Below are 27720 nucleotides of genomic sequence, written 5' to 3'. Positions count from 1 at the left end.
GAAGTCTTTCAGACAGATTATGGTTACTTTCTGAAGTGTTTAATAAAGGAAATAATCCATTTGGGCGCTCTCATTTGGGCAAGCATGAAAATTATGCCAGGTTTAGGCAAGCCAGACTGGAAGGGGACCCAGAGAAGGAGTGAGTACATGAAATTGTGTACAAAAGGAGATTGTGGCCCATCAAACCTGGTCACTTTATCCCAATCCCAAGTCTTCCTTACCTCTTCTGCACTTCCCCTTGGAAAAGATTCCTCCTGTGGGATGCACCTACTCCTCTTTTGGTTTGCAGGATCCCGATGCTACTGATGAGGGCATTCACCAGTCCACGATGGCACTGGAGCTGCAGTAGCTTGATACAGACCTAGGAATTGCAACATAAAAAGGATTTGTTTCTCACTAGTTTTTAAAGGCTGCTAAAATGAAGTTTGGAAAGCTGGGGAGAAAACAGAAGGAACTATAAGTGAGGTACAGTCAGTATGGGAACAGAGAAAGAATTTTCAGAGTGATATCCAAATGAACATTTTTCCTGCTACATGGCAGTGCCTAAAAACTCTCCTCTAAGCTTTCCACGTGGGCTTATTTAATTTCACAGTTGTCACTATTATGCACTTACAATTCCTGCAGCTAAAATCACCTTCTTTTGTTAGAAAGCAAACCATTTCACATTACATAATTTCAACGTTTTTATTATTTAGACAAATCCTTTGACATTCGACATGCACCTCCAAAGCTCCATTTCCAACACAACTTGTATCTTCTGTGACTTAACAACAAATAATTTTGATTTTATTCATGAATGCAAATAGGAAGACATTTTATGCCCCAAGAAAACAGTGAGGAGTGCATTTCTTACTCCTAGGGATTAGATTTATCTAAATCTCCTTACTAAAGAAAATAACTTACATTTGCTACACAAATAACTATTCAAGAAAACTTGATTCTGAAAGTTGAACAGAATATTATGAATTAAAAAGAAATCCAGGGGAAAAAAATATCTCTTAAGACTTAAACTTCTGGAAATATTACAATTTACCTGTCATGCACAATAACTGCAGAAAATAGTAGTAAGAGTGACTGATTATATGTGCAGAAAGATTAATAATCACCCTTATCTTTCAGTTGTTATTCATCTTCATAAGATCAAAGTTCTTTGGTGCAGGGACTGATCTTTAGTGGCCAAATATGGCCTTGCTCAATGCCTCTGAGTATCATAGGAATGATAGTATATAATAAAATAGTGTGTTTATACTTACAAAGAGTCACAGAATGTTAGGGGTTGGAAGGGACATCCAGAAATCATTGAGTCCAGCCCCTCTGCCAAAGCAGGATCACCTAGGGCAGGTCACACATGAATGGGTGGGTTTTGAAAGCCTTCGGAGAAGGAGACTCTGCAACCTCTCTGGGCAGCCTGCTCCAGGGCACCCTCACAGTAAAGAATTTTCTCCCCATGCTGAAGTGGAATCTCCTGTGTTCTAGCTTGTACCTGTTGCTACCTGTCCTGTTAATGGGCACCACCAGACGCAACCTGGCATCTTCATCTTCACACCCATCCTTCAGACTAAACAGTCCCAGCTCTCTCACTATTTTCTTCATAACAGAGATGTTCAAGATCCCAAATCATGCTCATGGCTCTCTGTTGGACTCTCTCCAGCAGGTCTCTGTCTCTCCTGAACTAGGGAGGCTGAAACTGGACACAGTATTCCAGGCGTGGTCTCAACAGGTCAGAGTAAAGGGGGAGGAGGAACACCTCCTTACACATGCTGGACACATTTCCTGATGCAATTCAGGATGCCATTTGCCCTCTTGGCCACAAGGGCACATTGCTGTCCCATGGAGAACCTGCTGTCCACTAGGGCTCTAATATCTTTCTCTATGGATCTGCTTTCCAGCAGGATGGCCCCTAGTCTGTACTGGTGCCAGGTTTTATTCCTCCCCAGATAAGGACTCTTCCCTTGTCTTTGTTGAACTCCACGAGGGTCCCCTTCACCCAGTTTTCCAGCCTAAGAGAGTATTTTAGAGAGCGGGTTCCTAGCCCAGTGAATTTACAGAGATTTTTGAGATCTTCAGTGAAGAAGGATTCATTTGTCCCAGTATGCCCCCACTAGCTGATAAAAGATTTGGCAAAGCCAAATATATTCAACAGCAGCAGCTGGTCAGAGCTATTCTGATCTTCTCCAAATAAAACACAGAATTAATCTAGGTTTGTACATCTTAATAAGAAAAATATCTATGGTGGACTTGGTAGAATTTGATCTAGCGACAAACTTAGACCAGAATATGCTACCTTCAGGCCCATCAATAAGTGTTAAAAATCATAGAATCGTTAGAGTTGGCAAAGTCCTCTAAGATCATCAAGTCTAACCATCAACCCACCACCACCACGCCCACTAAACCATGTTCCCAAGTGCCACATCTATTGCTGTTGTTTTTTTAACATCCCCAGAGATGGTGACTCCAATTTCTCCATCATTCCACCTGTTTATAAACCTTGCCACTATTACCTAGAAATGACATGTCTTTTACTGTCTCATTGTTTGGTTGAAACCTCACTGGGGACAACAGAAATGACTCCAGGTACTCCCTCTGCCCACACTCCTCACACAAAAGGAGGTACTGACCCCTGGGGCCCATGGTCAGTCCAAATGTACTCACCATAGGCTCTCAGCATGGCCAGGATCAGGTATGACTTGGAATAATCTGGTAATGCAGCAGTTCAGCATCTCTCCACTTCTTCACTCTGAAACAATGTAAGAAACAGGTCAGAAGAAGAAAATATTGATCTGTCCACCACAGCCACTGCACAATGCTTGTCCCAATTAGAAAACAACCACAAAATTCAGGGTGTGCAGGAGCGGCTGGGTGTTAGGGGAAATGTCTATTCCTCACTGCCAGAAATTCCTGGGGGAGCACACAGGCCAAGATTTCTCTGGGATCTGACACAACGTTTCTGGTGGGAAAAAAAGAGAGGACAATTGGTGGCTCAGGTCTTCGTGGAGCATGTGGGAATGCTTCCCACTCTATTCAAAGCTCTGTTCTACTCCCTTTCACCTCAGTGTGAATCTCCCAGGTGACCATTTTAGTTGTTGTCTAAGCGGAGAAGGATGACATTTCCCAAAAGAGCTTCACAGGGGTTTAACTGCATCCTGACTTGGTGCAGGATAGCTTTTGGATGCATGAAAGAGCTGTTGTGACAAGAAAGGATGCTTCTGAAGGCTGAGGGTTCTGCTCCAGCCTACTCCACTCCTTATTTCTCCTTCCTTTACAAAGCAAGGCAGAACCAGAAGCAAGCTTAGAGTTCTGTGCTTAGAAAGTTATGAGTGAAAATTCATCCACGTGAGAGGAGAAGATATCCTTCTATTGTTAAGATTGATATAAAAGCCATCTTTGTTTTATTTACTGTTCTTATCTATAATTCAGTTCAGAACTACAAAGGATGAAGAGGACTACGCCCTATTTTTCCCTTTGACAGCCCTTCTGTTGAGAAGCTTTCCATGAAACCTGCTGGTTGCTCAGTTTCCCCCACTGTTTGTTGGGTTTTTTTGTGTATTTATGACCAAAAAAGGAAATAATATGGAAAAATAATAGAATTATTAAGGTTGGAAAGGCCCTCTGATTTCAAGTTCAACCAGCAACCCAACACCACCATGCCACTAAACCATGTCCCCAAAGTGCCATGTCTACATACTTTTTCAACTCCTCCACGGATGGAGACTTCACTACAGATTCACAGACTGCATTGGGTTGGAAGGGACTCTCAAAGTTCATCTTGCCCAATCCTCACTGCAGTACAGCAGGGACTCTTCCAACTAGACCAGGTTGCTGAGGGCCACATCAACTCCGATTCTGAATGTCTCCAGGGATGGGTCCACAATCACATCACTGAGCAACCTGCTCCAGTATTTCACCACCATCATTGTGCAGAACTTCCTCCTGATGTCCAACCTAAATCTGCATTGCTCCAGTTTCAAACCATTGCCCTTCATCCTAAGGAACTAGATGATACCTAAGGTCTCCTTCAACCTAAATCATTCTATGAATCTATGGCTGATGCCTCTTCTGGCAATATATCAAACAGGAGTCCCACTTGAAGCCTTCTCAGATTTCTACACTATTGATTGATGTATCCCAGCTACTTCAGTCACATCACTAAGGGTTTTATTTTTGCATACCCAGAGCTCTTCCAAGGATGTTGCTCCAGAAACCATTAATTGCTGCCCTGTCCTGCGGCTGCGTTTGATTTCATAGGATTTCTCTTGGCTCTTTCTAAGATATGATGTCTCTTGGAATCCCTTTCCTCAAGCCACTTTATTTTGTTCCATATTGTAGATAAATGTGATAGTTTGGGTGTTATCTGCCTCCCCCCGCTTATGAAATGACCCAAACTAGACTCAGTCGAGCTGCAAGTTAAGGAAATGAAGCTTTATATTTACAGCTTAGCACAATATACAAGCAGATATTTACAATACACACAGCTATATACAGAAATATACAAGTTAAAGGTAATGCAAAGCCACAACAGCCCTCTCAGAAACCAGAGTCCCCAAGAGGGGCTCCCAACCACCCTTCTTTCCATCCCTCTACCTTATCCTAGACTTTGCCTTATGTGCAAGGTGAGTTTGGAGGATTGGTCAGGGGGGTTAGAAAGCAGAAGGATTAGTTACATAGAAAGCAGGCCAAGGAGAAAAGTACAGGCACCAGCTGTGACAGAGACCCACTCTGTTACCTATGTTTATGTTCTTGTTCTTATACATCTCAGCAAGCCTATGAGTGAAGCAGACATAACCATTGTTTCCTTTTCATAGCCTATAACCTAATTCTCCTCATCAAAATATTCCAGCTAGTCTCAAAATAACACAACAAAGATACTCAGGTGAGCAGATCCCACAGAAGGAAACATCCTCTGAGGTACAGGAAGCACCTCCTCTTCCTCTTGGATTGCCCTGGCTGCTGAGGCTCAGCTTGCTGACAGCCACTCACTGTGTCACTGCCTGTTTTTTCTCTGTTTGTTTAACCTCTGTTTTGTACTTATTTCACTCACATTTTTCTTTATAGCACTAGTTCAGATTCTTCCTCTCTGTAATTCCACCTGAGTGCTCCCCATACTAAGTAGGATCTATTTTTCCAGGTCTTTTGCTCTGTGTTGTTTTTCATTTGTTTCTCTTCTGGTCAAAGGAAATCAAAGGGACAGGCAGATTCTGCTGCTGGCTCTTCCCTTATTCAGGGAAGTGCATTCTGCAAGGATAAACACACTCCAAATCTGTGCTTTGATCAGGGAATGATACTTGAATGGAGGGCAAGGGAGTCTCTCTTGCAGCTTGTGTTGTCTAACCCAAAGAGACAGTAGTCAACTCCTAAAACACGGTCAGGAGTGCAGGTTCTTCCCATTCTTTTTTCAAGTAATGCCTGTTTTCTCTGTTGATGCACTGCAATGGACTAACTCATTTTGACATCTCACCACTAAACCAAACAATTCCATTTTAGAGAGTGCCTCTCCAGGCAGGCAGAGTGAAGTCTGGACTCTCAGGAACTCCTCCACCAAAGAGCTGCTCTTCTGTAGAAGCCATTTGTAGCATCTTGGTAATCCCCATAGCAATGTTATTTGGCATGCCCACTGCAGGATGTCTCTTCCAGCTACAGTGCTGGCCTGATATTCAGGGCTGAAGATCAGCCCAGCACAGACTGGAATCACAGAATTTATCAAGTTGAAAAAGACTTTCAAGATCATCAAGTGCAACCTACCACCCAGCACCAGCTAATCAACTAAGCCGTGGCACTAAGCATCACATTTGGTCTCTTCTTAAACACCTCCAGGGACAGGGACTCCACCATCTCCCTGGGCAGCCCATTCCAATGGCTCTTTCTGGGAAAAAACTTCTTCCTTACATCCAGCCAAAACTGCTCCCCTGGTGCAGCTTGAGACTGTCCCCTCGTTCTGTCACTGGTTGCAGATTGAAGATGACTGATGAAGGACACGACTATGGCAAGGGGCAAGATGTGATGCGTTCTACCCTCTGCTGGCACCCATGCTAGACCGCTAAGGACAAAAGACCACAAAAGCTGCTTCTTGCTCATCCCTTAATCTATTCATTCAGGGGTCTGTCAGCAGCAGCCAGCTTGTGACCATGGCCAGTGAACTGTCTCGATGTGCCCACCCTCCCATGCCAAATGCCTAATGCTGCATCTGCTGTCCAAGACATCGCTTCTCAGCTTCCTTTGAAAACTTGGTGGAAATCAATCCTCTCTCTGCCTACCTGCAGCACAACAGCTCCTCCCTTTCCTACTGAAAAGGTGCTCCTCAGCAGCTCCAAAGGAATGGCTATAAAAGCATTCTGCAAAACTCAAACAGGAGGAAAAACTTCTTTCCTGTGAGGATGCTTGAGCACTAGAACAGGCTGCCCAGAGAGCTTGTGGAATCTCCTTCTCTGGAGACATTGCCTGGATATTGCAATCCTGGGCAGCCTGCTTTAGGCATACCTGCTTTAGCAAGGGGGTTGAACCAGATGATCTCCAGAGGATCCTTCCAATCCCTACCATTCTGTGATCCTGTGAAACAAGAACATTGGTCAATCTAAATTGATGTCGCAGTCCTCTAATGGCTTTCCAAGGTGAGGAATTTGGAATCCCCTATGGTAATTAACATGGCACTGCCAAAACTGCCCTCAGTCCTGAAGTATGTCAGGCTGTCTCTAGGTATCATTTTACTGGGATGGAACTGGGTACCCCATCATACACATTAACACTATATATTACTGCCAGCCTATACTGTCCTGGGAGGCCCATGGTTGCAGGACCTCTCTGGTCTTGAAGAGGCCACTCCATGTCATGCAGCATTTATCTCTCTCAGTGTTGGAAGCTGCTGTTCCACATTGCTCTGTCTCCTGAGCAGCCCATGCAGCTCTGCAGCATCACAGCCAGGGAGGAGTTCTCATCAGCTGTTTTTCCAGAATCTCGGTGTCTCTGTCAAGAGCTTTTAAGATGTGTACCCTAGCTTGTAGGTTGGTCTCTCCCACTCTCACCCAAATAACAGATGACACCATTTAACTGCTAGAGCATATGATCCATCATTCCTTGCAGCACCACAGGTGTACTGGCTATGCCATATGGCAGCTACTTATAGCTGAACGGTCTCTTTGCATGCATTCGCAGTGAAGAGTATTTCTTCATCTGGACCTAGTGTCACCTGCTGATGTGCATTAGACAGGTCAAGTTTTGGAAGCCTCTCCCTCCTGTCATTTTGAAAGTCACAGTTCAGGCCTGACTGATGATGAGCAGTCAGAGGTTTATGGCTTGCATGTGTCACGTTTCTCACTTTCCTATGAGCTGCGGCAGTAAAACTTTAAATGAGTGCTCTCATGATAGGCTTGAATAGGCCAACATAGGCTTGGTCATGCCCTGGCACAGACATGTTTTTCTGCTTTTCTTCCTTCTGCTATGGGGAGAAGCAACTGCAGGAAAGGGGACAAAGAACCTGGAACCACTGGGTCTAAGGACTCTGGCCTGCCCAGACTTGTTTTGCTCCTGTTTACATCTGTTGTGGAGGGCCTGTAGGCCTGAAAATAGGCTTATTTATGCCTGCTCTGCCTGGACATGTCTCTCTGCCTGCACCAGGGGTAAATGAGCAGAAAGAGGCACAACAGACTGGGGCCACAAAGTCAGTTGCCCAGGACACCTGATTGTGTAAGTCCCCACACACCCAGCTCGTGCCTGCCTGGTGCTGGGCCCATGTGATTCCCATATTTGGAGTCCAGGCCTGTGGGTTTTACCTGTGGTAAGGTTTGGCTGACTGCCAACCTGATTGCTCATTCGAGTGGCCAATGAGACCATTAACTCTCGGCCCACATTTGATAAACAGGGGTGCACAGGCTCATGTGCAGCCTTCCGCACATTGCTTGCAGCTCCACCACATTGCTTGCTTGCCTGCCTGCATACCTCCTGGCAGCTTTATGCCTGACTTTGTATGATTATCTGGTGTGCACCATTGCTGCAGGTTGCCAGGAACAGAGCCACTTGTCTGCATTCGATTGGCCTGAGGAGCCAGCGTTGGACCTGTGCTCAGACTGCATGGAGTCCTGCCTCTGCACCTGGAGATCCTGCCTGCGTGCCCCTGGAGAGAGCAGCCAGCAGAAGCCAGCAGCAAGGTCAGAGACTGCCATTTCCCCTGAAATCAGAGGATTTCAGCCTCAAAGTCCATAAGCAGAAACCCTGGAGAATTGGACATTCGTATAGGCTGTGACGTAGCTCTGGAGGGTGGTTGTTGATTAATCAGAATTGTGAGTAAATACTTGAATGCCTCTGGAATTTCTATTACCTCTGCCATAAAGCAGAAAGCAGCTTTCAGCTCACTCTTGCTGGACAAATAGTACATGACCCCAAGCAGCGTTAAGCTGTGGGGAAAACTCTCTCTGTTAATAATTTGAATGCATGCTAGTTGTTATAATAGTTACTGTTTGATATATATCCCCATAATGTCTTCATAACTGTGTAGAACAAATATTATTATTAAAGTTCAGTGGTTGGGAGTGGTGAGAGTTGAAAATACTGACGTTAATAAATATATATTTTTATAAATATCCTCTTACATTAATTAATTTCTCCCCTCTGCCACAATCAGTGTACAGGCAGAATACCCCTCCGAGACAACATCCTGTGGTAAACAAGAAATACACACTTGGCTTGCCCCTGCCTCATGGAAGGGCTAGGTGTTTTTCCCAAATTTGGGTAAAGCAAGCCTATGGCTTCACCTAATACGGTCAAGCTTGGCTAACTGCCATTCTGATTGGCTATTCTGTGTCCAAAAGCCCATTGGTCTCAGGCTGTACTGATAACAAAGGGATAAGTAGGTAACATAACTTGCTCTGCTGTTGTATTTGTGCTTGCTTGCTGCTGCCGCCATTGCAGTGTTCTGCCTCGTTGTATCCTGAACTGTCTGGAAACTGCCTGCCTCGAGTTTACCAGGAATGGACTTTAAATGCCTCCATGCAATAGGCCTGCATAGCCAGAGTGACATTGCGCTGAGACTGCACATTGCAAGACATCCTGCCTACACCTGAAAGTCTCCTTCCAAGATAGGAAGTCCTGGAGGTACACAGATCATCCAGAGGAGCAAGAGCAGGTCAGAGATAGTCTGCCTCCTTTCTCCAGCACCCTGTGAAGCCTAGAAAGACTCAGAAGCCTCAGCAGCTGACAAGACAGTAACAGAATTACCTGAAAGAGTTTGGGTATTGTCTGAAGCTGTAGCTAGCCCCGCAAGTTGGGAGATACTTTTGTGAGTAAATACTTAAAGCCTCTTGTGATTGCCTTCTGCCACAAGCAGAAAGGAGCTCCTTGAGTCCATCTAGTGGACAAGTGTTATAATTAACTGCAAGCAGTGCACTGACCACAGGAACTTCTCTTCCAGTTCCATCAATGTTTATATTTTTGCTAGTTATTTCTAAATCTTAGAATCATAGAATCAACCAGGTTGGAAGAGACCTCCAAGATCATCCAGTCCAACCTATCCCCCAGCCCTAACCAGTCATCTATACCATGGCACTAAATGTCTCATCCAGGCTTTTCTTGAACACCTCCAGGGATGGTGACTCCACCACCTCCCTGGGCAGCCCATTCCAATGCCAATCACTCTCTCTGCCAACAACTTCCTCCTAACATCCAGCCTATACTTCCCCCAGCACAACTTGAGACTGTGTTTCCTTGTTCTGTTGCTGCTTGCCTGGGAGAAGAGGCCAACCCCACCTGGCTACAACCTCCCTTCAGGTAGTTGTAGACAGCAACGAGGTCACCCCTGAGCCTCCTCTTCTCCAGGCTAAACAACCCCAGCTCCCTCAGCCTCTCCTCATAGGCTTTGTGTTCCAGGCCTTTCACCAGCTTCGGTGCCCTTCTCTGGACATGTTCCAGCACCTCAACATCTCTCTTGAATTGAGAAATGTTCTAGATCTTGTGTTATCATCTGTATAATGTTTCCATGACCATTGCAGAAGAACCTAATTATTAAAAAATAGTGATCAGGGTGGCAAGAATTCTGAATGCTGAAAATTAATAAACAATATTAAATTTTGAAAATCATATCTCACATCAATTGATTACCCCTCCATTACAGTGGCAACAATCAGACTTTTCTCCATTGACTCCATGAGGTTTGGAGATTGCTTAGTGCAAGAGCATATCACAGAATGAACCAGGTTGGAAAAGACCCTTGAGATCATCAAGTCCAAACCATTTCCTTCAGTGATTACTGTAACAGGGAGGAAGCCAGTTCCATCCTGATCTGTCTTGTGCTCTCACCATTGATCCATGTCCCAGAGCCAAGTGGCAGCACAGTAAGGGGTGGCAGAGTCCCTGCTCCCAACAACAATCACACACACAAGTGAGCCCACAACATGCTACAGTACTGCTAATGCTTCAGACAGTTCTTCACCCTGCTGCAGCTTCTCTTCTGTTTGGTTCTCTTTAGAATTTGAAAAGGAAACCTGCAGAAAAGCTTGTCCCAGGAGATTTCTGCTGTGCTTTGGCAGCCCTGAACTCAGAGAAACATCAGCAAAGTGTACTTTCAGCTGCAGGGCAGTGAGCTCCTGCTTCTCTAGAGCTCCATCACTGTAGCATTACATGAGAAAAGAAACCTGCCAGCACCACTTACAACAACAAAACCCCCCTAACCCCAAAGCAAAATTATCACAGAACCACAGAATTGTTTCAGCTAGAAAAGCCCTCTAAAATCATCAATTCCAATTGAAAACCCAACACAACCATGGCCAACAAACCATGTCCCCAGGTGTCATGGCTATACATTTTTGATCACTTCCAGAGTCATTGTAACAGGTTAAGTCTTGAAACATCATTTTCTAATCCCTTTCCAGGATCATTTCTATTTTCTAGGCAGTGTCCACCTTTTCTGCCATTAGCAGTGTTTACAGCAGGACCAGATTAGGATGCTGGAAACAATGAGACTCAGTAATGCACAGGAACTTTCACCAACCACTATCTTGCTGAGCCTCAACACAAACAGGACACCCAACTGTTGGAGTGAGTTCAGAGGAGGGCCACAAGGATGATCAGAGGGCTGAAGCAGCTCTGCTATGAGGACAGGCTACAAGAGTTGGGGCTTTTCAGCCTGGAGAAGAGAAGGCTTCAAGGAGACCTTATAGTGGCCTTCCAGCATCTGAAGGAGGCCTACAGGAAGGCTGTTGAGGAACTATTTACAAGGTCATGTAAAGACAGGATGAGGAGTAATGGGTTAAAAATGGAAAAGGGGAGACAAACCAGATGTTAGGAAGAAGTTCTTTACAGTGAGGGTGGTGAGACACTGGCACAGGTTGCCCAGGTAGGTTGCGAATGCTCCCTCCCTGGAGGTGTTCAAAGCTAGATTGGATGAGGCCTTGAGCGACCTGTTCTAGTGGGAGATGTTCCTGCCTATGGTGGGGGGTTGGACCTAAATGATCTTTGAGGTCCCCTCCAACCTAAATCATTCTATGATTCTATCTCTGGTACTGAAGCACTCATCCAGATCCTGCATAAAGGACCCTGTCCCATCCTTCTTCTGGGTCAGAGAATCATAGAATCTTCCAGGTGGGAAAAGACCTCTAAAATCATCAAGTCCAACCATCAATCCATCCCAAGGCCTTGAAATCTTTTTTGATTGTTCTGTGACTAGCAGTCATTGTTTTCTTCTCCTCCTACATGGAAGATCAATAATGGGTAGTAGTCCATAGAGTGCACCAGGCTAGTGTGAGAAAGAAGGATATGATTCGTGTTGAGATAGGTAAATGTATCATACAGGGGGAGCAGATCGTGGGATGTGCTGCATCCAATCGTTTTCTGTTGCTAGTCGTGAGAGTGTAAACAACCAAGGGAGCATGCACACCACCTGGGGGTCACTCAGGGCACAGGAGAGGAAAATGTCTGCCTTCATCCCATCAACCCCTGAAAAGGGGACAGGAAGACCCTAGGAATCACACCATGCAGGCACACAAATGCTCTGCCTCTTCCAAGAACTGTTTTGCATGCTTCCAAGAACTGCAATCCATTATTGACAGAACTCATTGTTTGTGTATCACTTAGTCATATAAAAGGTCAAGTGTCACCATCTGTTGTCATGCGAGTTGGGGGAGCACAGGCTCCTATTAGCTCACCAAATGAAACCTCGTCATTGTTTTGCACACTGGTGTGGACAGCTCATTGATAGCAAAATTGGCTTATTAATAACACTAGGAACTTTCCTAGCAACGTCCCTAAGCCAGGCTCCAGGTAGGCAGCACACCTCCCTATGAGAGGGGTCTGCCCGACATACTGGTCCCTCTGTTCCTCTCAGAAGTGAGTCCCCTACAACTAGCACTTTCCAAGTCCTAATTCTTGGGGCTGGCTGACATGTGCTGGGCAACTGGGCAGGTGAGCTTTCCCCTCCATCCTCCTCTACCCAATCCTCAGTTTCCAGTGCCCCATAATGTTGTGTAAGGGCAGCTGACAAGACCGAGAAGACCAGGAAAGTGCTCTCCTACCTCTGTTGGGCAGGACCTGCCTCCACTCCCCCTCATCTCCTGGGTTTCCTCCTTTACCCATTTTGTCTGGGTAGCAAGAGGAAACCAAATCCTCTACTACCTGTGCAGCCCTCACCTGCTGCCCCTCCCTCAGTCAATTTCCCTTTCACAACCCCATACAGACCATACAGCTTGAGGCTAATGGGCCTTTGGACACAGAACAGCCAATCAGAATGGCAGTTGTCCAAGCCTGACCATATGAGGTGAAGCCATAGGCCTGCTTTACTCAAATTTGAGAAAAGCATAGGCCTTGCATGAGGCAGGCACAAGCCAAGTGTGTGTACCTTGTTTACCACAAGATGTAAACAGGAGTAAAACAAGCCTGGTTAAACCAGTCCTTAGACTCAGTGGCTCCAGGTTCTTTGTCCTCTTTCCCGCACTTGCTTCTCCCCATAGCCAAAGGAGGGAGAGCAGAAAAACATGCGTGGGCAAGCCAGGACATGTATAAGCCTATTTTGGCCTGTTTAAGCCTACCACCACACCTTTAAGCTCATCAAGTCCAACCATTAGCCCAAACCCTCCACTAAAAATAAAGGACATCTACTTGTTCTATTTGCAGTTATCTGTTGCCTATCTCCTTGAAGTTTAAAATAAAATTGGGCATTGATGATGATTTATTGCTTCAAGGCAACATTTGCCACCACTATTTAGACAGCAGTCTTCTCCGTGCTATAGTCCTGTGAAAGAACCAAGCAGAAGTAAGGTCTGCTGGAAAGCTGAGGAGATTTAAAACAAAAAAATGACTTCTCCATTTTATGGCAGGCCTTTGTTAAAGTGCTATTTCCCCTCCTTTTATCCTCTCTGAAAGCTACAGGAATTTTCAACTTCATTTCAACTTTTTTTTTTCTTTTTTTTTTTTTTTTACTTCAGTGGCCACCTACTTCAACATCCTTAAAGCTATTTAAAGTTCAGCTATTAAACATGAATAATTGCCTCCTGGTTTCAAAGCATGATGAAATAAAAACTGACAATGCATATCTTCTGGTGACATTCACACCTGCATCTCTGACACAGGCTTGTAATTTGATGAAAATTAACTTTACTCCAGACTAGAAGGGCAAGGATTAAAACAGCTTCAGTATCATACTCCGCATCACTTTTCATCCTTCTGATACACACAGAGCATGGAGAGGAGGGAGTGGATGACCAGATGAAATTTCAGTGCTATTCAGTCCTTTATCAACTTGAAGCCTCTCACTGAGTTGGGGAGGGGGAGAGGAAAGAAAATGGGTGCCTGAGCAGCTTACTGTAAAGTCTTTAGACAGACAATGATGAGACAAAAGCTTGCTGAACTCCACCATTCAAGCACTCAAGTCTCTCTGTTATCTCCCCAGATGACAGAATAGTGGGGGCTGGAAGGGACCTCTGGAGTTCATCTAGTCCAACCCCTCTGCTAACACAACTATATCAAGCTCAGGTTGCACAGGAATGCATCCAGGTGGGTTTGGAATCCTTCCAGAGAAAGAGACTCCACAACCTCTCTGGGCATCCACTCCAGGGCTCCAGCACCCTCACAGCAAAGTTTTTACTCGTGTTTGGATGGACCCTCCTAGGTTTTGTTTTGTACCCATTGCCCTTTTCCTATCACTGGGCATCACTAAAAGAGTCTGGCCCCATCCTCATGACATCCACCATTTAGTCACTGATCAGTGCTGAGAAGATTCCCTTGTGCTCTGCTCTTAGCCAGGCTAAAGTTCCAGAGGTCTCTCAGCCTCTCCTCCTCAGAGAGAAGCTCCAGTCCCCTAATCATCCTGAAGGCTCTCCACTGGACACTCTCCAATAACTCCCTCTCCTCCATGGACTGGGGAGCCCACAACTGTACACAATACTCCACATGCAGCTTCACTAGGGCAGAGTAGAGAGGAAGGAGAATCTCCCTTGACCTCCTGAAATGGTTAGCAGAAAAAAGTGCAGCAACTCCACCCTGAATCTCCCTTATCTTCTCTTTCCTATAGGCTAAGCACTGCTCACTGAAAGGATCACAGAATCACAGAATGTCAGGGGCTGGAAGGGACCTCAAAAGGTCACCTAGTCCAATCCCCCTGCCACAGCAGAGATGCAAAGCTGGTGCTTGGGAAGAACCAAGTGCACCTGAAACGCCCACGCTTAGCTCATGGGCAGCACACACAACAGAAAATGCAATGGTGACACAAACTGCCCAAATTATGTCCTAATTATTCATTGTGAGCATAGTGAAGATCTGTGGCAGCTAAGAGAGAGCTACCAAAGTGAAACAAAAGGTGCATTTTAATGAAATATAAACATTAGATGGAATTTTAGGTGGAAATACTCTGGTGTCTTACACAGCATTCCCAGGGAAGGAAAAGGCACATTTTTGAATCTCTTGAGGTGCCAACTCATTAATTATGATGGATATGAAAGATACATGCTTAGATGCATCAGTCAAGCAATTATTTGTGTAATTTGAGAGGAAAGTCTGGCAAGGAGAAGTTATTTTTATGCTCATTTATATTCACTTTTTATTTAGCAGGATCTAAATAAGTAGAAGCTGGTGACAAGGAGACCTGCTTTGGTGCACGACTTCCTACATGCAGCAGTTCTCGGGTGGTGGCAGAGAAAGTGAGTGACTCCTGAAGAAGGTCACTAAGAGGTTCATTTGGGCCTGAGGTACGATCCTCTTGCAAACCACTGGTGAGGCATAAACCTCACTTCAAGGCTTGCTGCTCTGCTCCTGTTACCCAACTTCCATATCTCTAAGTGGGATCTACCCTTCGCTATCCTTGCCTGCAGCTTGTGCTGCTCAGCAAATCAATTCTCTTGGACAGACAGAGTGAAAAGGTGTCGAAGATAACAGTGGTGCTGCTATGAGAAGACTGTTCCTTTTCCTTAAAACTTCTTCCTCTGAGGTGTGGCAAACTGAGTTCTTACTTCTTCTAGAGGCTGTGGAGGTTCTGCCCTGTGCCCAGAGAAGCTGTGGAGACTGTGAGCCTGGAGTCATTCAAAACCAGGTTGGGTGTGGCCTTGAGCAACCTGATATAGTAGAAGGTGTCTCTGCCCAGGGCAGGAGAGCTGGAAAGGGATGGTCTTTAAAGTCACTTCTAACTCAAACCATTCCATGATTTCAAGTCAGGTCAGGCCTTGCTCATTTGCTAAATGCTCTCTACATAGTAGCTGTATAAAACAGGCTAAGTGAGGTTGATGTCCAGGATCTGCTCGCTATTTCCACCTACAGTTTTCCCCCTAACATGGCTGATCTAGCCAAAATCGGAGTAAGAGAATTTCAGTCTCTGAAAGTTAAGGTTAGAACAGTTGATGTTTGATACACAACACCAATGTCCACCTTACAGTCACATTTTGTACAACTTCCTTGGAGAAGCCTGGAGTGGTTCTTTGAAGCTATTTTATTGTTATTTACCTGATGGGCATACTCCACCTTCCATCTAAAATGTTATTTCCTTTATATCTGAAGCTCAGATGTTAAAATTATTCCCTTGCAAAGGATGAGCCCATTTGCTAAAAGGATCTTTCATGCACAATCCTCTGTAACATGGATACAGGATGAAGGCAGAGTTCTGCTCCATCCCTCATCAGCTCCACAGAGCGAGCCCCTCACTGCCCATGTGTGACAATGCCTACCTACCTTTTCAGGTAGATCAAGCATGCTGTCAGCTCTGTCCCATTAGAGTGATTTTCCCTTTCAGTGATTTTTTCAGGCCTTCAAAGGCAGCTACACAGTAAAGCAGAGCTCTTCAGGTTTGCAGCATTTCACATCACTTACAACATGCAAGCTGAAGAGAGGTTTTCACTCAGAAGCACCTTTTTAATTCAGAACCCTTTGGGAGGCAGAATTTTTTTGTCTGGCTTTGCCAGGAGAATTCAAATGACTTCTCCTATTGGCATCTTTCATTCAGTCCCTGCACTTCTCCACTCGTGTGCTGCAGACCACTGCTGTGATCTCCATTTTACTTTGATACTGAGAAACAGGGACCATAAAGAGAGGCTTCAGTGCAAAGCAGAGGCAAGCAAAGATTGTGACTCTTTCTGACATGGCACTTTCTAGTTCCTCACCCTTGGCATCTTGAGGTATTGCAGTCAAATGTGATGTACCACCATGCCCCATAATAAATGCAGTAAATGGTGTAGTTTTCTGTTTAAGCCACTTCACCAGAACATGTGGTGGTGTAGGACAGGTATCTTACATGACCTTTCACTGCTGATTAAGAACCCTTACTAACTTTTCTTTTAACAATTCCTTTTATTACAAGAAAATGTCTACATCTTAGCTGCCTGTCTAGAATTTTGCATGCTGTCTCATCAAGGATTGGTAGTAAAGCCTCTTTTGATACCCCATGTTCATGGTTTGCTACATTTTGTAGAATCATAGAATCATTTTGATTGGAGAAGACTTTCAATATCATCAAGTCCAAGCATTCTCTAACTCTGCTAAGGCTAAACCATGTCCCTCAGCATCACATCTCTGCATCTTTTAAACACCTCCAGTGATAGTAGTTCAACCACTTCCCAAGGCAGCCTGTTCCAGCACCTGACAACCCTTTCAGGAAAGAGATTTCTTCTCATATCCAAACTAAAACTCCCCTGGTGCAACTTGAGATCATTTCCCCTCATCATTTCCTATTAGGGAGAAGAGATTGACTTGCACCTTGCTCCAGCCTCCTTTCAGGTTGTAGAGAGCAAAGAGGTTTCTCCTCAGCCTCCTTCTCTCCAGGCAGTCACACCCCTCACACAATTAAATACCCAAAATGACCCTCGTTAGGCCCAGCATGTAAGTCAATACAAACAACTTTCTATCCAGCAGATATTTTCCCTTGAAAAAGTAGGCTTTTGGTTCTTACAGCTTTTGTACTGCCAAATATTCTAATGCTTCCTTCTCAATTACCCTTCGTGGATTAAGGTGAAAACTCTGACCTAGTGCATTCTAATTACTTGGCTTATTAGCTTCACATTATATCAGTAATGGTGTGGTAGCCAACATAATTAGTAGGACTTGAAAAATTATACTTTGCTGCACTATTTCATGAAGTGTGAGGTGGTTCTCTCCTCTTATTAACTTTCTTATTTAATGGGTCAACCAGACTTTTCATCTACCTAGACCATAGATCAAACTGATCATTCTAGATTTCAGCTGCAGTTGAGAAACTGCCTTTGAAGCAGTGAGAGGTGTGTCTTCAATAAGAAAATGCAGACATTTGGCATTCTCCTTGGTTTCTCATTGGCAGGCCACTAGATGCTAGATGAATGCCATTTTTTACCTACAAAGCTTCAGAAGTTTAGAATCTTTGCTCAAGGAAGTTATTTTAGCTCTCTTTTCCCTTCTATCATATTCCAATTTTTATATCTGCTCCAACTCTGGTGTACCTTTCCCTGTAAAGAGTTCTTTTCACTTTCTGGAAGAAAACAGAGCTTCCACACTTTAAATGAAACATTAACTTTCGATCAAAACTTGGCAGGTTTGGCAACAGCTCACAAGTTTAGCTTAGGAATTGAGTCTGATTCTAGTTGTTCTCATCCCAGATATTTTTAGTTTACAGTATTGTCAAGGGTAGAGCCTCAAAAGAAAAAAACCTGATGCCCTCTCAAACTGTGCAAACTTGAATTTGAACTATTTGGGCAACCTATCAGAGTTCTAGATGTGCTCCATGCTCTGCACCAAGAAATCTTTCAAGGATCAGGGCTGCCCACTAGACAAGTGCCAGAGGCTATCTATGACCCCTCTGCCTTCCCAAAGGGAAGAGAAAAGGAAGAATGGAGAGAGACTGATGGGGTGGGAAAGGTCCTGGATTGAATTAATCAGCAAACCACCTCCAACACGCTTGTTTGGAGCAATCAGAGAAGAACCTCCTGACTTTTGGCAGATGAACCTGTACTTCAGCAATGCTGTGACAGCTGCAAGAGTTTGATAATGTCTTGACCCAACATACCAATCAGAAGCTTTCCCTGTGGGGAAATCTATGTGTGTTTTAGGCTTATTTAGTTTGAAAAGAAACAAAGCTGAGCCTTCAGTAGGTTTTTGTTTGATGCTATTTCTTTTTCCCTCTACCTCTCTTCTAAGCAGGGAAAGAAACTCTTCTCTTGCTGGGACAGTTGTTGTGAGACAGACTGCCACTGGACTTTAAGTTTCACCACGAGGGTTTCACTGAAAGGATAAAGCCCTTCAGAGAATCACAGAACAGTAGGGCTTGAAAGGGACCTCTGGAGACCGAGTCCAACCCCGTTACCAAAGCAGGATCTCCTAGGGCAGGTCACATGGGAGTCTCCAGAGAAGGAGACTCCACAACCTCTCTGGGCAGCCTGTTCCAGGACTCTAACACCTTTACAGCTAAGAAGTCTTTCCTCATGATGAGGTGGAGCTTCCTGTGTTCCAGTTTGTGTCCACTGCCCCTCATCCTATTACAGAGCACTAATGAAAAGAGATCAGTCCTTTCTTTTTGACACTCACCCCTCAGGTATTTGTAAAGATCACTAAGATTCCCTCTCAGTCTTATCTCTTTTTCAGAGCTTGTCTATCCAACCAGAAGACAGAGTGGAGCTGGGCAGTATCACCCTTTAACAAAATCCATTCTCCTTGGAAATCCTCCCAGTTTCATAACTGCATCCTTAAGCCAAGAGGAGATGGTGTAAAAATGGCCAGTGATTCTCTAATAAATGCAGAAAATTACTTTTTTAATGTAGCAGAGGGCCCCTGAAGACACATTCTTCCTGTGAGATACTGCTGGGGTGCCACTGAATTCTATTGTGCACTGTGCAATCAGTTTAATAATTCTGATTTTTCTTGACCTCTCTGCAGAAGGAACATGATTATAAAAGGTAGCAGAGAAAATAACCTCCAAAAGTTCTAAAAGTAATATCAGAGACAAAAAGGCAAGAGTTAGTTAGAGCTCCAATGTGAAGCACTAATGGTGACACAGACAACCCATGCTGCGTTTGGGAATAGTGGAGGTATGAAAGCCACAGGTCCCAGTATTAAAGAGGAAGATGAAAGCAGGGAAATTCCAGTCTTAAATGGGATAATTTCAAGTTTATCCTCCTGAAGAATTTGGCTGCATATGACTTGGATGGGTGGACACTTGGCTGGACACTTTGCTGGGAGGCAGTGTTGACCTGATGGAGGGCAGCAAGGCTCTGCAGAGAGATCTGGACAGGCTGCATCAATGAGTTGAGGTCAACTGTATGAAGTCCAAGTTCTGAACCCTGCACTCAGGTCACAACAACCCAAACAGGCTTGGGGCAGAGTAGCTAGGAAAGCTGCCCAGCAGAGAAGGAGCCAGGGGTACTGGTTGACAGCAATCTGACAATGAGTTAGTGTGTGCCCAGGTGGCCAAGGCCTCCACCAGCACCCTGGCCTGGATCAGCAATAACCTGGACATCAGGTTCAAGTGATTGTGCCTCTGTACTCAGTACTGGTTAGGCTGCATCTTGAGTACTGGGTTCAGTTTTGGGCACCTTTCTCAAAGAACAATGAGAGGCTGGAGCATGTCCAGGGAAGGGCAAAGCTGGTGAAGGGTCTGGAGAAAAAGTGTTATGAGGAATGTCTGAGGAAACTGGGAGTGTTTAGTCTAGAGAAGAGGAGGCTGAGAGGAGACCTCAGAGGTTGCAGTGAGGTGAGGGCTGGTCTCTTCTCCCTAGAGTAAGGTGATAGAAAGGAAATGGTCTCAAATTGTGCCAGGGGAGGTTTAGGTAGGAGATTCAGAAAAAAAGTCTTTCCTGCAAGTGTGGTCAGGCATTGGAGAAGGCTGCCAAGGGAGGTGGTGAAGTCACCATCCCTGAAGGTATTCAAGAAGTGTGTGGACATAGCACCCAGGGACATGCTTTAATGGCCATGGTGGTGTTGGGTTGATGGTTGGACTTGACCTTAGAGGGCTTTTCCAACCCAAACAACTCTGTAATTCTGTGATTCCAAATTCACCAAGTCTCTGGGTGCAGCTCAATGCTCATTTATTTGTAGGTGAATTTAATAGACAGGATGTTGAATGAGGAATCACTTCCCAGAGTGGTGTATTGGGACTAGCAAGAATCTGCCTAAAGCCAGAACAATAGGTTGCTTTTGTGCTCATTTGTGCTTTAAAACTGATTAAATGCACCTGACATTTTAGGTAATCTTATATATTTAAATGAATATGAAACTCAAATGGTGTTTTTGGAGTCTTTTCTTCCCTGGCATATGCCTGTGATATAATACTCCTTGTATAATATGGAACTATGTATCTTGTGGTTTCTTGATAATTTAAGCAAGAGAAGCTTTTAAATTACCTATTAAATTACCATTCAGAGATCTGATCATCCTCTAATTTCCGTACAAAGGCCTCCACAGGGGATAAATCTAGTTTAAATGTTCTCTTCTTCCTATGATTTCATCCCCTGGCTGGAAGCTGATGGAACATTCCTGCATTTCTAATACTTTACAATCCTGTGAAAGGTTTTAGCTCAGTTTTGTCCAAGAAGGCTGTGTTGCAAATGTGAATCTGGGGGTGTTCAGTCAACTTACCCTAGTCACAAGTGAGAAGTTTAGAAAAGCACAAAAGTGGTGGGGTTTTAAACACCTAAATACTGATTGTCTCCCCAGGTTCTCCTATTTTTGTCTCTAGTATGGCCTCAAGTTGCACCAGTGCACCAGTTTGGGTTGGACATTAGAAGGAACTTCTTCACTGAAAGGGTTTTCAAACACTGGAACAGGCTGCTCAAGGAGATGACTGAATTCCCATCCCTAGAGGAGTTTTAGAGTGGGAGAGGTGTGGTGCTGAGGGACATGGCTTAGCACCATGCTTGGTAGAGCTAGAAAATAGTTGGCCTCAATGATCTTAAAGATCTTTCCTAACCCAAATTATTCCATGTTTCTATTTCCCAGCGGATGTGAAATTCTGCCTACTATTTCTTCTGATTATTTTAGACTTCAAAGAGTTTTCTCAAGCTGAACTGGAAGATGAATTTCTTCCCTGCTCTACAGAAGGTGCTGCTGCAGCAGCCTGGCTACAGCGTGTATGGAAGGGATGTTTGTCAGTAACAAAGCAATAGGACAAAATACACAGCTCAAACATAAGCAAAGAGAGACGAGACGAGCAGTGGGATACTCTGGGGATTGTTTCCCATTCCTTGCCTTCTTGGTCTTCCTAACAATGCTGCCTTTCCAGCTGACCTCTATTAGAGTAGATCCATTTTTTTTCACAACAACCAGCAGGGATCAGAAATATTTGTTGCATTAATTGGTCCTCATTGCTTAGAATAGGATCTGTTGTGACAATGCCACTGTGTGTGCCCACACCACTGAAAACAGATAGCCCACATCGGCATGAGCTATGGAAACAACTTGGACAACAAAAATGAAGGTAGCCTAGTTCCTACCTGTTTTGCCTTTCAAGGTGCTCGGAATCAGTGTTGGTTCAGTTCTACTTCTGCAAAACACCTTCCAGTAACATCATGTTGATGACAGAGAATTTTGTTGTCTTCTTGACAAAGTGACTGTAAATAGAAGATGCAGAGTTTATATTTTAAGTAGCAATGACAAAATCAGAAATAAAGCATCTGAAAGCAGACTGAACTCATGTCCTTCAGTTGCAGCAGTATTGTGGTCACTTAATAGAAATCATTACTTATGTCTTTCAGTTTTTGAGCCTTCAATTGCAAACTCAACATGCAAGTTCCATCTGTGCTTTCTCTGGTCCCCAGCTGTTTTCAAAACTTAATTCCAATACCTAGATTAGTCCAGCAGAACTATCTCAATGTCAATGGCTTTGAAATATTACCCCCTGCACCAGTACACATTGGAGGCTGACCTGCTGGAGAGCAGCTCCACAGGGAAAGACCTGGGAGTGCTGATGGACAAGTTCCCCATGAGCCTGCAATGTATCCTGGTGCCCAAGAAGGTCAATGGGATCTGGAGTACTTTAAAAAGAGACCTGGGGCTGTTTAGCCTGGAGAAGAACAGCCTGAAAGGGGATCTCAATGCTCAGCAAGAGCTAAAAGGAGAAGGTTACAAGGATGGGGCTGGCCTCTCCTCAGTGGTGCCCAGTGAGAGGACAAGGGGCAATGAGCACAAACTGGAACACATGAAGTTCCACCTAAACATCAGGAAAAGCTTCATTACTGTGAGGGTTCTGGAGCCCTGCAGCAGGCTGCCCAGAGAGTGTGGAACCTCTTTCTTGAGAGAGCTCAAACCCACTCGGATATTGTGACCCTGGGCAAGCTGCTGTGAGTGACCCTGATTTAGCAGGGTAGTTGGACTGGATGATCCCCAGAGGTCGCTTCAAACCACCACCATGCTGTGCCATAATTTTGATGGTGAGTACAAAAACCTGGAACGACATGCTCTTCAAACATGGCTCCTTCTCTGGGCCCACTCTTCTGTGTTAATACAATCATTCCCTACAGACATGTGGCCTATTATTTTTTCATTCCAGCTGCACAAAAAATCTAATTCCACAGGCCATGAGCCACGATCCACTGCTACAGCAGGAGGATAAGGATGCCTTTGTCTATCTCTGTAATTGACTAATCTATTCCTGGGCAGGTTCCAGAGTGTATTTCCAATAAACCCTCACTATCACAAACTGCTCACATGTGTAACCCCAAAGGGTACCATTAATTCTGCTTTGATATAGATTATAGCAGACTAATTAGTTGCTCCTCTTGAGGTTCCCACGGATGGGGAGTAACTATATCCACTGTTGAAGTCCAACTGTAAGGAAGTTGGACTTTAAGCCTCTCTAAGAAAAGTATTTACCTCTGAAGGTTTGCTCTCTTCCTTTATTCCTCTGTTGTCCTCTAACACTTCCAGAAATTATTGTTATTGGATATAAATTCAATCCAAATGCAGGAGATTCTGACTGCAATGATAACCACCAAAGTTATTCAATTGTTTTCCTGTGGAACAACTCTGATTAAAATTCTGGTCATAGCAAAGTTGAAGACAACATTCCCTTGGTTTCTGTGGGGGATTGGAATTTCATCTAGGGTGAATATTGGGTTTGATTTAGACACAAATATCTTATAACAACTCTGATTCACAAGTCTCATCTAGCATATTACTACATCAAGCTAGCCAAGAAACCATAATCTAAAGGATATTGTCAAGCAGAGGCTGAATATATTCAGTCCAGGTATCATATGCTAAATACAAATCTCCTCACCTGGCATGAGACATCTCCCAGGACAATGTCAGCAGTTACATCCTGTGTGCTGGAGAGATCACTACTTACAGCATAGAGAAGAGCAGCAGAAGAAACATCAACTTGTTGGTACAAGAGAGGAAGAGCTGCAGTAAGGAATGTCTTTGGAGTGATGGAGAGACACTTGAAAACTACTGGAATTCTTTCTAACTCAACCCATACCCAGGAGCAGGATCCACTCCTTCTGATGGACTCTTCAAACAGAACTTACACTTTTTATATTTATACTTTTTATATTCTGGGTTTCCCTATGTGAGAAAATGAGCAAAATACTCAAGCTGAAAACACCAAATGGTTAACCAATGAGACAGCTCTCTCTATGTCAGGAAATGAGACAGACATCTCTCTGGAACCCATAGTTCCCTTCTGCAGGAAGAGCTATCTTGTCTTATGCTTTATCTTAGAGAGTATCTTAAATCTTCTCTTATAGATCATAGACTCATAGAATCAGCCGGGTTGGAAGAGACCTCCAAGATCATCCAGTCCAACCTATCACCCAGCCCTAGCCAGTCAACTAGACCATGGCACTGAGTGCCTCATCCAGTCTTTTCTTGAAGACCCCCAGGGACGGTGCCTCCACCACCTCCCTGGGCAGCCCATTCCAATAGTCATGTATCTTACCTTACAGAATCACAGAAGTAACCAGGTTGGAAAAGACCTTCGAGATCATCAAGTCCAAACTATTACCTAACATGTTATCATCAACTAAACCATGGCACTAAGGCCTCATCCAGTCTCCTTTTAAACACCTCCAGGGACAGTGACTCCACTACCTCCCCGGGAAGCCCATTCCAATGTCAATCACTCTTTATGTGCAGAACTTCTTCCTAACTGTGCTAGTCTGAGCCTAGCTAGAATGTTTTGGTAAGTAGAATTAGATCACAGGCTGTGAAAAGGAAACAACGGTGATGTCTACTTCACTCATAGGCTTGCTGAGATATATAAGAACAAGAACACATACATAGATAAGGGAGTCACTCTTTGTCTGGGCTTTGGGCTGAACTTCTCTCTCTAACCTAACCTGCCGTCTGTGTGACTAATCCATCTGCTTCCTAACCCCCCCTGGCCAACCCTCCAAACTACCTTAAACATAAGGCAAGATCTAGGGTAAGGTAGAGGGGTGGGAGGAAGGTGGAAGGGCAGTTGGGAGCCCCTCCTGGGGACTCAGGTTTCTGAGAGGGCTGTTGTGTTTCTGTATTTTTAACTCGTACATTTCTGTATATATTGCAAATATCTGCTTGCATCTTGTGCTAAGCTGTAAATATAAAGCTTCATTCAATTTCCAGAGACACTGAGTCTATTCTGAGTGATTTTCCAAAGGGGGGGGGGGGGGGGGGGGGGGGCCAGATAACACCCAAACCATCACACTAACATCCACCCTAAACCTATCCTGGTGCAGCTTGAGACTGTCCTCTTGTTCTTTCACTGATTCCCTGGGAGAAGAGACCAACTTCCACCTGGCTACAACCTCCTTTCAGGTTATAGATTATTGTATATCTTATCTTATAGGTTGCCTTATATCTTATCTTGTAGTTTATCTTATACCAAACCCTTGAGCTGACAGACAGGGAAGGAGAAGGGAATGAGGCCCCCTGCTCCAAGGAGAAATGGTTTGTGATCTGCTACATCATTTAGACGCTCAGAAGTCTATGGGACTGAATGAGAATCCACCCAAGGGTACTAAAAGAGATAGCAGAAGAGCTCACCAGGCCAATTTCCATCTCTTTTTCCAGCAGTCTTGGCTAACTGGAGAGTTTCTGGTGGACTGGAGGGTAACAAACATGTAATGCCCACCAGAAGGATAATGAACTCATAGACCATGAATCACGGAACATGGTGCAAGCCTAAAAGCTCTCTGTTCACACATGGTTTGAAAGAGCTGGTAAGAAACGCAGAGCAACCTGGGGAAACCAGGAAGACCAAAGCTTCAGGTGGTTGCACAGGACCTGGGAGATGACAGAAGAGTTAATCATCCCACTGCAGCCCTCACGGGTGCTGCTGCTGCTGAAGGATTGTGCCTCCCTTCACATCCTTACAGGAGAGATAAAACATTTCCGGGGGGGAGGGGGACTTGGGGGGTGTTAAGTGACACAACTAATGAAGGTCATTAATGCATCACGGTTAGTTTTAAGAGACAAGTCAACATCTTTGTGTCAGCTGGTAGAAGGAGTAACTAAGCCACTTCTGAATCCAGAAAGAAGTTCTTCTGTCATCTCTCCACATCATGTGAGGGGATGTGATGGTTTGGGAGTTACCCACCCCCTCACACAATGAAGTCACCCAGACTAGACTCAGCTGGCTGGAAGGAATGAAGCTATATTTACAGCTTAGCACATTTTACAAGCATATATATATATATGTACACACAAATATTTACAGTTATATACAAGTTAAAAGTAATACCAAAACACAAAATCCCTCCCAAAACAGTCAGACTGCCAGAAGGCTTCTGATTTAAACCTCCTCTCCCTTTCCCCTCTTTCCCTCCCTTCAGAAATAACCAGATCAGTCACCATGTATCTCACATGACAAATCTGGAGAGATCTGAGGTGAGATGTCAAAAAGATGACAAGGAAGTTAGAGGAAGAAAAAGGATTAGGTTGGATTAAAGAGTTAAGGCAGATGCAACCACACAGACTGCCAGAGAAAAAGAAAAGTAGTGAGAACTAAGAAGTGTGTGAGAAGTCTCTTATCTATATGTTGACTACTGGTGTTTCTCAGCAGAAGAATGAATGATATAGAATCATAGAAACAACCAGGTTGGAAGACACCTCCAAGATCATCCAGGCCAACCTAACACCCAGCTCTATCCAATCATGTAGACCATGGCACTAAGTGCCTCATCCAGGCTTTTTCTGAACACCTCCAGGGACGGTGCCTCCACCACCTTCCTGGGCAGCCCATTCCAATGCCACTCTCTCTGCGAACAACTTCCTCCTAACATCCAGGCTAGACCTGCACTGGCACAACTTGAGACTGTGTCCCCTTGTTCTATTGCTGGTTGCCTGGCAGAAGAGAACGCCCCCCCACCCCCCCCCCGGCTACAACCTCCCTTCAGGTAGTTGTAGACAGCAATGAGATCACCCCTGAGCCTCCTCTTCTCCAGGCTAAATACCCCCAGCTCCCTCAGCCTCTCCTCATAGGGTTTGTGCTCCAGGCCCCTCACCAGCTTTGTTGCCCTTCTCTGGACACAATCCAGCACCTCAACATTGCTCTTGAATTGAGGAGCCCAGAACTGGACACAGGACTCAAGGTGTGGCCTGACCAGTGCTGAGTACAGGGGCAGAATAACCTCCCTTGTCCTACTGGCCACACTGTTCCTGATACAGGCCAGGATGCCATTGGCTCTCTTGGCCACCTGGGCACACTGCTGGCTCATCTTCAGCTACTGCCTACCAGTACCCCCAGGTCCCTTTCTTCCTGGCTGCTCTCCAGACACTCTGTCCCCAGCCTGTAGCACTACTTGGGGTCGTTGTGGCCAAAGTGCAGAACCCTGCACTTGGCTTTGTTAAATCTCATCCCATTGGCCTCTGCCCACCCATCCAGCCTGGCAAGGTCCCTCTGCAGGGCTCTCCTACCCTCCAACGAATCCACACCTGGTCCTAGCTTGGTGTTACCTGCAAACTTACTGATGCTGGACTCAATCCCCTGGCCCAGATCATCAATAAAGATATTGAACAGGGCTGGGTCTAGCACTGATCCTTGAGGGACACCACTAGTGGCTGGCTGCCAACTCGATGTGGCACCATTCACCGGTGTTGTTTTTCTTCTCACAAGTAAGGATTTAATTTCTCTCAGTAAAATATTCCAATTAGCCTCAAACCGACACAAGGGAGCAGTCACAGACACAGTCATCTGCTTGAGGATGGAGTTGAAATGCCTGCATTGTGGAGTTGGGCATTTTGGTTTAGATTAAAAGTGCTTCATAGAATCACAGAATCAGTCAGCACTGGAAGGGACCACAAGGATCATCTAGTTCTGACCCCACTGCCATGGTCAGGGACATTTCACACTAGAAAAGCTGAAAAGCTGAGAAGTGAGTGTAAATA

At 44.8% G+C, this 27720-nt stretch overlaps 1 long non-coding RNA gene across 1 annotated transcript; it reads right to left on the bottom strand.

The window, feature by feature from the left end:
* Positions 1-227: 227 nt before the first annotated feature.
* On the bottom strand, positions 228-23320 carry LOC135187812 (uncharacterized). Its single transcript, XR_010307458.1, has 4 exons — positions 23227-23320; positions 21849-21965; positions 2653-2737; positions 228-361 (listed from the first exon to the last, which is right to left on the bottom strand). It is a non-coding gene; the product is annotated as an uncharacterized LOC135187812 (long non-coding RNA).
* Between the last annotated feature and the right edge of the window lie 4400 nt (positions 23321-27720).

This window comes from Pogoniulus pusillus, chromosome 2, assembly GCF_015220805.1.
Source record: "Pogoniulus pusillus isolate bPogPus1 chromosome 2, bPogPus1.pri, whole genome shotgun sequence".
Classification (NCBI taxonomy): Eukaryota; Metazoa; Chordata; class Aves; order Piciformes; family Lybiidae; genus Pogoniulus; species Pogoniulus pusillus.
Note: the sequence above shows the minus strand (reverse complement) of the source record. Positions and strands in the feature narration are given on the sequence as shown.